This window comes from Vigna radiata, unplaced genomic scaffold, assembly GCF_000741045.1.
Source record: "Vigna radiata var. radiata cultivar VC1973A unplaced genomic scaffold, Vradiata_ver6 scaffold_169, whole genome shotgun sequence".
NCBI lineage: Eukaryota > Viridiplantae > Streptophyta > Magnoliopsida > Fabales > Fabaceae > Vigna > Vigna radiata.
Genome location: NW_014542363.1, coordinates 524,577 through 534,842, shown reverse-complemented (window position 1 = coordinate 534,842; position 10,266 = coordinate 524,577). Strand labels below are relative to the sequence as shown.

General features: G+C 35.4%; 1 long non-coding RNA gene across 1 annotated transcript; it reads left to right on the top strand.

Annotated features, from left to right (window-relative positions):
* Window positions 1-2,729: 2,729 nt before the first annotated feature.
* LOC111240851 lies at window positions 2,730-4,693 on the top strand. Its single transcript, XR_002666466.1, has 3 exons — window positions 2,730-2,865; window positions 4,260-4,307; window positions 4,677-4,693. It is a non-coding gene; the product is annotated as an uncharacterized LOC111240851 (long non-coding RNA).
* The last annotated feature ends 5,573 nt before the right edge of the window (window positions 4,694-10,266 follow it).

The following is a 10,266-nucleotide window of genomic DNA, read 5'->3' as shown; positions in this document are numbered from 1 at the left end:
TATAGTTATATGTTTAATTATGATTTTTAAGACAAGAATAAGTTGGTCAATTTATAAATTCCTGTAATTTTTTATTTTATTTTACCACATCCCAAACCTTTTCCTAATTCTTCTCTATATTATTTTTAATCCCCCATTTTTTTTACTTCAATCTTTTTCTCTTTACTTCCTAAATTTTTATCCGAATATTTTTTTTCTGTCACTTTCTAATCTGATGTAAAAAAATATTTTTTTACTTCGGATTTGGATGCAGTTTTCGTCGGTGGCTTCGCCAGTTTTAACGTCTTTTGTCGCATACCGCACACCGCGTCAGGATGATAGAGCTTCGCGAGGCTTCGGTAAGCAGATTTGATCTCCGTCTGCAAAGCGTGGCATTGGATTTGCTAGCAGCCGCACCTGGACCGCTTCCAACGAAATGGCTCGAACAGAGTTCTGGCAGTGAGAGACGAGGGAGAAAAGGCATAAATCTTCTCCTGATGGAATTTGGAAGGCCATTTATGCGTGAAAAGGAAGAGACGAGAGAGAAAAGGTGAGAAAACTGACTCAATGTAAGAAAAAAAAATCCTATCAGTCTACCATTAGCCACATCAACTAATTTTTAACAGTGTTAGCTTTGGAGGAATAAAATCAAAGTTTAATTTGGAGGAATAAAATCAAAGTCTAATTTGAAATAAGAAGAAGGATTAAAGTGTACCTTACTTTAAAAGAAAGACTAAAACTAAACTCGCCTGATACTAAAAACATATTTAACCTTTTTTAAAAATTAATGTTTACATGTTTAACTCATTTTAGTATAAATAAGTCTATCAATGAAAAATAATTGGAATTAATAATATAAGCATTTTTTTTAAGTGGGACTTTTAAGTAGTTTACAGCTCGCAAAAAAAATTGTTAACCGTCTAAAATTGATATAAGCTAAATTAACTTTTTTAACTCTTTAATCTATTCTGGCTTAATCTATTTTGGCTTGATCTGCTTAATCTGTTAAATAACGGATCAAAAATAGAGCGAAATAGATTGACATGTGATTTTTTTTAAAATTAAAATTTAAAATAAAAAAATATAAGAGGTTAATTTTTTTGTTATATTTTTATTTGAGATGTAAGTATGTAACTTAAATTATTAATCTTTATGAAGTTTTAACACTAGTTATAAGAAAAATTTGATATAAAATGTAACAAATCTTTTACTTTATCTAATTAAAAAAATAATTAATCAATTAAAAGTTTACGAAACATTTATAGAATCAAATATATTTTTAAAATTTATTTAAATGATATACCAAATCAAATCAATGTTTTAGATTAACATTAAATGTTAAGATTAATTTTATAGGTAAAATTTCAAAATATTAGCGCACTAAAATAATAAATGTTAAAATAAAAGAATTTAGTTTTCTTTGATTTTCACCAAACTTCACCTAACAAAACCGAGTAGGAGGTTATCACGCGCGGAGCCATACCTGAACATTAATGTGTGTTAATCTATGCATAGCGGCTTTACAAAAGTTATAAATAGGATATGATTCTATATTATTATTGGGTTAATTATGTTTTTAGTGGTTATACTTTGGGGTGATTTTAGTTTTAGTCTATTTTCAAACTATGTTACAATATAGCCTTATAACTTTAGAAAACTCTGGTTTTACTCTTTTTTACTAATTTTTTTTTTAACTTTATTTGTAGTTTCAAGCACGTTTTTTGGTTAACATTGAAGCAAAAATGTGCCAAACAGTGTAAACAATCCGCTATAATGAAACATGTTTGAAACAACAAATAAAGTTAAAAAGAATTGGTAAAAAAAGACTAAAACCAGAGTTTTCCAATGTTGAAGGACTAAATTGTACCATAGTTTGAAAATGGACTAAAACCAAAATCGCCCCAAAGTATAGGAACTAAAAACATATTTAACCCATTATTATTTAACTAATTAAAAATATCTTATGTATTTTTTTAAAATAAAATTCATTATCTCATTCTGTATGGTAATTTATAATTAAGATATATTGTAATAATATTTCCATTTTCAATACATTCTACTTAAATACAAACATACTCCTATTTTTAAAATCACTATAATTTTAGTTTTTTTAAATTAAATTACAATAAATATATATATATATATATATATATATATATATATATATATATATATATATATATATATATATATATATATATATATATATATATACACGCATATGTTCTAAATTTATGTTTCTTTTTTAGTCTATTATTTTATTTATAAATAATATAGATTTAACATTAGATTTATAGTTATTTGTTACTTCTCAATTTAACATTAGATTTATAGTTATTTAAACTTCTAGATTGTTAATACCAAATTTCGCCCGAATTACTTTTCTATATCTTTATCGCATTTTGTCCCGTGTTTTTAATATTTATTACTTATTTTCATTTTTATTTTCTTTATTTTTATTTATTTATTTTATATTATTTTATTTTATTTTATCTTTTTTTTACTTTTTGTTTGTAATGCATTGGTCAATGACTGCCCTAAGCCGGAAAGGCCGAAGAGGTGTTTAAGGAATGTTGGATTGGAAGGTGCACTTTTTTAAACTTAAAAAGCTGAAACTAATTTTACTAAAAATTAAATAAACTTATTAATAGTTTAGAATTTTTTATTTTATTTTGAGTAGAGTTAACTATAGTTAACTATGAGTTCATTTTTCCTAATTTATTTCTCACACAATTAGGTTTTCGCGATTCCTTTTTTCATCACAATTTTCTTCGGAGAAAGCTTTGCTGGACCCTGTCGTCACCGACTGTTGAAGGTTTTATCAGCATCGTCAAAGGTTATGAGAACCCTTCTCGCTGGAAAGAGAAGCAAATATGCAACCCAAATGTACAAATGTTCTTCCCTTTTTCCTTTCAAAAGAGATAAATAAAATGGAGTCTTAGAATAAGGTCGTACCAGTTTATTCTTTGGAAGGTAAGTTTACAAGGCCGCTGTGAACTTTTGGTGTGAACCCTAGTCGATGTTAATTCCATAATGCATTAATTGTTCGATGTTATTTTCAGCATTTTTTTACCTTGGCATATTTGTGTCTTGTTTAGCTTTTAACAGATGGAATCCATGCTCTCCTAGTATTTTTTTTCTTGTGTTGATTCTTACATATTGACTTCTAAAGTCCTTTCGTGTTGAAATGATTTGCGAAATAACTTCATTTTACAAAGAATGCAGGGTTCTTCACAAACATCTTCTTACTTGTATTTAGCTTTATTGTTAGGTGTTGTTTAGGGCTAGAATTTACTGAAGAAAAAGTTTCTCAGCATATGATTGTGGTAGTTTTCTATAGAAGGAATATATCTTTAGATTTCTTGAAGTAAAGACCATAATTCAGTGGCTTGCAGCTTCTCAGTTAATTTTATATTTTTAGCCATCATTGTATCAGGTAATTTTATATCTTTGGATTCTTGACCCAGCAATGTTCTGGTATGGATACTCTTATTTCAGCAATCTTGAATGGTGGTGGAGCACTAGGGTCTTATATAACTAGGCATACACCACTTATTTTATACTCATATTCCAAATTTAGAGACCATGTCACATGGTGGATCTTATTAGCATATGAATTGTAACATTAAAAAGGACAACCTTAGGGATACTCTGGACTCAACAATTCACTGACGTTTAAGCTAGTCTTGGGATAGGGCTACTTTAATAAAATGAACTCGTCTTTAGGTAAACAAAAATATATTCATTACCCTCGTTCAATGAAAGTTTTAGAATATTATTAATTAATTAATTTAAAAGTTTTTTCTTTCAAACAACAACGAATGCCAGGAGCTCCTTCAATCAGTGCGAGCCATATGTTGTCTTGTGCTTCGTTGGCATTATTTCTTCATGTTGCAATAGAGTCATGTTCCAAAATTCTAGAAACTATTTATATCAAAAGTATGTTGTTGGACTTGATAAAAAAAATGAATTGTGTTTATTTCAATTATTAAAATTAGTTGTTTTTCCTTGAACTAAGTACTCGTCTGTGTTATGATGTGTCTTGTTAGATTTCTTTTGTTAAAATGAGGGATAATCTGAATTATTTTTTGTCCTCCGTTTTGTGTCTTGAAATTGAATTTAGTTTCTGAATTTGTATTCTGAATATGGATTTCTTTTTATCTGTCTTTGCTTTGTTTACAAGGAGAGAAACTTTTGGAAAGCATTGGTGGCATATTTTCAAGAATGTGAAAACCAATAATAATGGTGCAATAACTTACCCTGTTGTTGTTTTGGTACAGAGAGCAATAAAGACTTAAAGCATCGAAGATAGATTCCCTAAAAACAATGTGAGCAACCTCTTTTAAAGCTCATAATAATCCATATGCACCTCTTGCAATAAAGAGCTTGTTTGGGCTTGGGGGCTTATGTACTATATGAAGTATATATATCAGAATCGATTGTCATTTATGGACAATTAAACGGGTATTAAAAGGTCAGATTGCCTTACGCTCTGCAAATATACGGTATTAATGATTAATTATTGGGTTTGATTACCTAAAATATATTTCATTAATGATTAATCAATGTGTTTGACTGTCAAAAGCCCTACAAATATATTATCGACGTTCAGGTACAATTATCTTTATCTATTCTAATAAAAATATAACCCTCTCTATGAAACATATTTGACTTGAGCGTTGGAGTGTCTTCTGCAGATCAACCCCCAATCGGGAAGGATTACATGAAGAGTTGGACGATCAGAGTATAGCAAAGAAGGATGACCGACTCCAGACAAATGTTACTAAAACAAGACCCTATATCATCATCATCATTTAGATAAATTTGCCTTTTGTTTGATTGAACTCTTAATTAATGTAGTGACATGAATGTTAAAAATTGTAGAAACCCTCACACCAAATACTTCTGGAATGGATCATTTACCTCCTTGTATCGATTCATCATCAACTGAGAACAGTAAAGGTCGATCAAATGTTTGGGAGACATTTTACTAAACGAAAACCTTATTCTGAGAAGAAAGCTAAATGCAATTATTGTGGTGATTTGATTAAATATTTGGCTGGAACAAGTGGTATGAGGAATCATTTGGCGAGATGCAAAGAAAATTCTAATAGAGAAGCATTCAAAAGACAAAAGCTTTTATCATCATCTCCAGAAGTTAGTGTTAGCCTTTCACTAACTATTTCTAAATTTGATCAAAATGCATCTTGAATGAAGTTGGTGAAAATGTTTGTGAAGTCCGAGCTTCCTTTTAGGTTTGTGGAAAATGAAGACTTCTGTGACCTTTTATGATCCTTGCAACCACATGTAAACATTCAATTTCGTCTGGATTAGTCTTAAGACTTTTTTATGTCGATTCATTTACTTATTTTAATTTTATTCTTCCTTTTTATTTTTATCTTATTTTAAGTATCCTATTTTATTTTTTTTCTTTTTCTTTTCCTTTTCGTAATTTTTTATTTTAGGATTTTGTTTTACTTTTATTATTAGTTTCATCCTAATATAATTAGAATCAGTTAAAAAAAAAAAAAAAACTTGAAAAGTAGGTGAACACGTGTGCAACGCGACAAGCGACAAGGGGGACAAGGAAGGCTGGGAGGCAGGGCACGGTTTGGATCTTTGGCAGGCGAGAACGGTTTCTGCTGCTGGGAAACGTTTGATTCTGTCAGATACGGTTTGGTTCTGGCAGGCCAGGAAGGACACCACTAAGCTCTCTTTTCTTATGAGTGTAGCTCACACACCCGGAACGATACACACTACACTTGACAATCAACTACGGAATTCTTTTCTCAAAGGAAAAAAGAGATCACTCTTAAAACATCACCTTCACCATCACATCAACCCAGGCCCGACCACCAGCTCTGGACGCCTCTCGCCCATTTCCGACCGTCCTCTACAACTGCATTCAGCCACCATAGGGGGAAAGAAGCAAGGCTAGCAACAAAAGCTAACAATAACAAAGGAAGCTTCGAGAGGTAAGTATCACCTCCCTCATTAGTGTTGTCATGCTCTAATATACTGGGCTTGTTGCATTGTATACTCCGTTGCATTGTGGTTGCTCTGTTCGCGTATGCTGTGTTGATATTCCATTATCCTTATTATCTATTAAACTTCTCCATAAGAACTTCATCATGGTTGATGAGCTTCAAAACGAGACCACCTTCTTCTTGCACATATTTTAGCCTCCGAGCCTCTGAAGCTTACTCCCCATTACTCAGAAACCAATTCCCCAAAAGCCATGTCTCGCCATCCCGCCTGGAAATACCAATAACCCAAGGTCTTTTCTTCTTACCAGAAAACCATTGCAAATCTGTTTCCTTCTCACCACCGTCGCCGAACCCACCAATTTGTGGCACCCATTCCATCTTCCTCCACCCACACGCGTAACACCTAAGACAGCGGACTCCATGTCTTCGTCCACCACCCTTATTGATACCAGAAACCATATATGGTCTTAAGCAAGAAGAGGAAAACAGAGAATAGCTGCTACTCACACAAGTCCAAATTCACATACGCACAATACCATAACAGAAACCCAAAACAACCAAACAAGCACAAAAATTAGAAATTCCAAATCATCCCCAAACATGGTCTTGGTAAGCCTCCGTGATTATGTTATCTGTTAATTAAACAATGAACCCCTCAGGGGTGGAGGGCGCGGTAGCGTTTTTGATGGCTCCGATGAGGCGTTGGGGTTTTAGGGGTAGAGGTGGATTTGGTTGTGGCGGTAAAGGTGGCCGGCGATGACCGGCAGCGACCTTGGCCATGACTGATGGCAATGGTGGTCCCCTGGTTCGAGACGGCTGGGTTCGCTTGGGCGGCGATTGACGGAGGAGTGAGAGAGCTTCTCTCATGCGCGGAAGGGAGGAGAAAGAGAGGATCTGACCCCATGGCCGGTAGCTGCTCCGGTGACGCTTGGAGTCGCTGGTGACACCTCGAACTAGCGATGGTTTGGGGGGGTGCGACTCACGGTGGTCGTTTTAGCGAAGACGATGGTGGCAGAACCATGGGATATCGCGTGGCGGCTGCCATGGCTGTGCGAGTAGAGTTGCTCACGGTGGTGGTCCGGCGAAATTGGTGTGGCTCATGACGGCACGACAGAGAAGCGGTGGCTGGTCGGAGACGGCGACTTGCGAATCCCAGTCCTTGGTTGGTTCGAAGAGAGAGCGACACTGAGTCTCTCTGGAGCGTGTTTGAATTGAGTGGGTGAGGAATGAGGGAAGGAATTTCGCGCCCCCCCCCCCTTAGAGTTTCTGGATCAGAAGAGTATAGGCTTGGGTGCCGGGCCCAACCCAAAAAAACCTTTTTTCCGCACCCCCTTTTGCTTCCACTTGGCACCCCGTTTTCTTTGGGCTTAGGCCCAATCTGTTGTTAGAAACACATTAGGTTTGCAAATCTATCTTTCATTTTTACCACCCTTTTTTACTTGGGCTTAGGCCCGATCCGTTTAGAACTAAAAATTACTTTGAACAATTAAGCACCACCATACATCTTTTTACTTATTATTTTGATTTAGCTTTTAGTCTATTTTATGTTTACTTTTTATTTTATTAGTTATTTACTTATTTATTTTATTTTATCTACTTTTAAATAAATATTAAAAACAAAAAAAATATTTTAAAGGGTCGAGCACACGGTGACCACACACGTCGTTCTTGTGTTAGACATCTTTTCTTCTTCTTTCAAAAAATAATTATTTTAAAGGGTCCAGCACATGTGTGACCGTATGCGTCGTCCTTGTGTGGACACCTACTTCCTTAAAAAAAAAAATCATTTTAAAAGGGGTCCAGTGCACATGTGACCGCATGCGTCGTCCTTGTACTGGACACCTTTTCTTCTTCTTCTAATAATATGCAAAAATTTTATTTTAAAGGTATAAGCACACGTGCGACCATTTGCGTCGGCCTTGTGCTGAAAACCTTTTTCTTCTTCTTTCAAAAATTGACAAAATTTTATTTGAAAGGTTTAAGCACACGTGCGACCATTCGCGTCGACTTTATGCTGAAACCTTGTTCTTCTTCTCTCAAAAATTAACAATTTTATTTTAAAGGTTTAAGTACACATGCGATCATTCGCATCGGCCTTGTGCTAAAAACCTTTTTCTTCATCTTTCAAAAAATCCATAAAAATTTATTTTAAAAAAGTTTAAGCACACGTGTGACCATTCGCATCAGTCTTGTGCTAAAAAACCTTCTTTCTTCCTTACATAAAAATCTTCAAAAACAAAAACAAAAACAACCATATTTCCAAACAAATTCTCAAACATTTTCCAAACAATTTTTTCACCTAGAACTACGTAGCCTTGATTTCTCAGTCTGACTAAGAATACATAGGAGCAAGATCAACCCTTGTCGGGCACAAAAAAATTAAAAAAAAAAATTGTTTCTTTAGAATTTACTTTTTAGGGGAAATTTAAACATTTTGAAAACCACATCACCTTCACCTATTTATTTAAAGGTATTGTCTTAGGGCAGACGTTGTAGGATGCTAATACCTTCCCTACACGTAATCGCCTCTCGAACCCACAATCTGGTTTTCGTGGACCCTGTTTTATTTTTTTATGGTTTTTCCGTATTTTTCCATAATAAACTATGGTTGCGACTCCGAAACTTTTTCAAAACGTTTTTTTTTTTTGGATCGTTGTCCCGTCGTGACACCGGTTGTGACACCATGATTTGAAGTTCCATCCCGCACTACTTTGAGGTGTGAAATATGGGAATTCTATGAAGAGGTAAAAGCAAAGTTGAAAACTTTTCTATCAAAGCACTGTGAGAGGGTTTGTTTGACTATAGACACATGGACTTCAGTCCAAAACCTAAATTACATGAGCTTAACCACTCACTTTATTGATATGATTGGAAACATCAAAAGAAAATTTTGAATTTTTCTCAAACAACGGGACATTCTGGGGAGTTCATTGCTAAACATGTTGAGGCTTGTTTGAATAATTGGGAGTTGAAGCGAGTCCTTAGTATCTGTTAGAGATATTATATTTAGTTTATATTGTGTTTATGTTAATTAGGGAAATATAGTTCCTATATGTTTATTAGGGAAACATTGTTCTTATTTTATTTTATTCTTACATATTCATTTGTATTTGGGCTTAGCCCATATTTCTTCTATTATAAATAGAGAACCCTATGTGTGTATTTATCACAAGGGATTAATTCCAATATATAATTTTCACTATATTTAACATGGTATCAGAGCCATGGTTAAAGTCTATCCTAGCAAGTTCTAAGTGGGCATTTCTCTTTCTATTCCACCCGTTGTCGGGCCAATATTGGACCACCCAATTTCTACTATCACGCACGAGATGTCTATACCTCGGCGTGAAAGGGGTGTGTTGGAAGTCCTACATCGACTAGAGATAAGGCCAAATTATAATATATAAGTGAGGTGCAAACCTCACCTTACAAGCCGATTTTGTAGGGTTGAGTTAGGCCTAAAACTCACTTCTAATATGGTATCAGAGCAGGTTTTCTGATCCTTTTCTACTTTGTCTTTGTTGCTGCCGGTGGTCGCGGCCGGCCACCGGCGGCCTCCCTAAAAGTTTCTTTTTCAACCTGTGCCTTTATGCTTCAATGAGCAATCTTTAGTTTCTATCTCGCATATGTCCGGTGTTGCTGTCCGCTAGTGCCCGTTGCCGCTCGCCACCAGCCGCCACTTGCCAGTTGTCCACTGTCTCCGGCTACCGTCACTGGCAGTCCGCCATCGCCGGCCACCGTCTCCGGCCACCATCTCCAACCACCGTCTCTGGTCGTCATCTCCGGCCACCGTCTCCGGCCATTATCTCTGCCACTTGTGCCACTGATGCACCAATACCTAGTCCTACCACTACTGCTTCCGCTATCTTCTTCTCTATTCTGAAAGGTCTTCAAGGACCGTTAGTGGTTAACACCAAGAAATTTCAACACTAAAATTATGGGTTGAAACAATTTCACCAACCCTTTGTCAAATATGTCAGATTTGATTTTGGGTGCTTTGATGAATAAGAGCTCATTATGATCTTCCACTTTCACGGTCTATCATCGGCGCGCCGTCATTTCCGTCGTTCGTCGTGAGGGGGAGTATGTTTCCAGCCAGGTTTTAGGCTTTCAGACTTCATTAGTCAATGATGGCAGTCCTTGCAGTTTTATCGCTTTTAGCCACTACAGGCCCCATCATGATGGCAATCCCTATATACAGGCCGCATCAGTCAGTGATGGCAGTCCCTGTATACAGGCCCCATCAGTCAGTGATGGCAGTCCCTGTATACAGGCCCCATCAGTCAGTGATGGCAGTCCC